The following is a 977-nucleotide window of genomic DNA, read 5'->3' as shown; positions in this document are numbered from 1 at the left end:
GCTTCTTCAGCATTACTGGTTGGGGCATAGACTTGGATAACTGTGATATTGAATGGTTTGCCTTGGAGATGAACAGAGATCATTCTGTCGTTTTTGAGATTGCATCCAAGTACTGCATTTTGGACTCTTTTGTCGACCATGATGGCTACTTCATTTCTTCTGAGAGATTCCTGCCTGCAGTAGTAGATATAACGGTCATCTGAGTTAAATTCCAGTCCATTTTAGTTCGCTGATTCCTAGAATGTCGATGTTTACTCTTGCCATCTCTTGTTTGACCACTTCCAGTTTGCCTTGATTCATGGACCTGACATTCCAGGTTCCTATGCAATATTGCTCTTTACAGCATCGGACCTTGCTTCTATCACCAGTCACATCCACAGCTGGGTATTTTTTTTGCTTTGGCTCCATCCCTTCATTCTATCTGGAGTTATTTCTCCACTGATCTCCAATAGCATATTGGGCAGCTACTGACCTGGGGAGTTCCTCTTTCAGTATCCTATCATTTTGCCCTTTCATACTGTTCATGGGGTTCTCAAGGCAAGAATGCTGAAGTGGTTTGCCATTCCCTTCTCCAGTGGACCACATTCTGTCAGACCTCTCCACCGTGACCCGCCCTTCTTGGGTTGCCGCACGGGCATGGCCACCAGGGAAGCCCTCAAAAAGCAACCTGTCCTTGCGACCATGACAGGACTCGAACCTGTAATCTTCTGATCCGAAGTCAGACGCCTTATCCATTAGGCCACATGGCCACAGACAATGACAAGACAGTGATTTTGTAACAAGAAAAAAATGTAATGGAAAGAGCCTGTTGAAGTGTTTTCAGTGTACTGAAAATTTACAGAATGTCTATCTTCCCACAACAACAACAAAATTTTCCAAGTGTATGGAGGAAATTCCCTCCTGGTCCAGTGGTTAAGACTCTGCACTTCCAATGCAAGCAGCATGGGTTCAATCCCTGGTCAAGGTACAAAGATCCT

At 44.7% G+C, this 977-nt stretch overlaps 1 non-coding gene across 1 annotated transcript; it reads right to left on the bottom strand.

Annotated features, from left to right (window-relative positions):
• Positions 1-676: 676 nt before the first annotated feature.
• On the bottom strand, positions 677-749 carry TRNAR-UCG (transfer RNA arginine (anticodon UCG)). Its single transcript has one exon. It is a non-coding gene; the product is annotated as a tRNA-Arg (tRNA).
• Between the last annotated feature and the right edge of the window lie 228 nt (positions 750-977).

The sequence above is a fragment of the Ovis aries genome, chromosome 24 (assembly GCF_016772045.2).
Source record: "Ovis aries strain OAR_USU_Benz2616 breed Rambouillet chromosome 24, ARS-UI_Ramb_v3.0, whole genome shotgun sequence".
Classification (NCBI taxonomy): Eukaryota; Metazoa; Chordata; class Mammalia; order Artiodactyla; family Bovidae; genus Ovis; species Ovis aries.
This window is presented reverse-complemented; position numbering and strand designations above follow the sequence as displayed.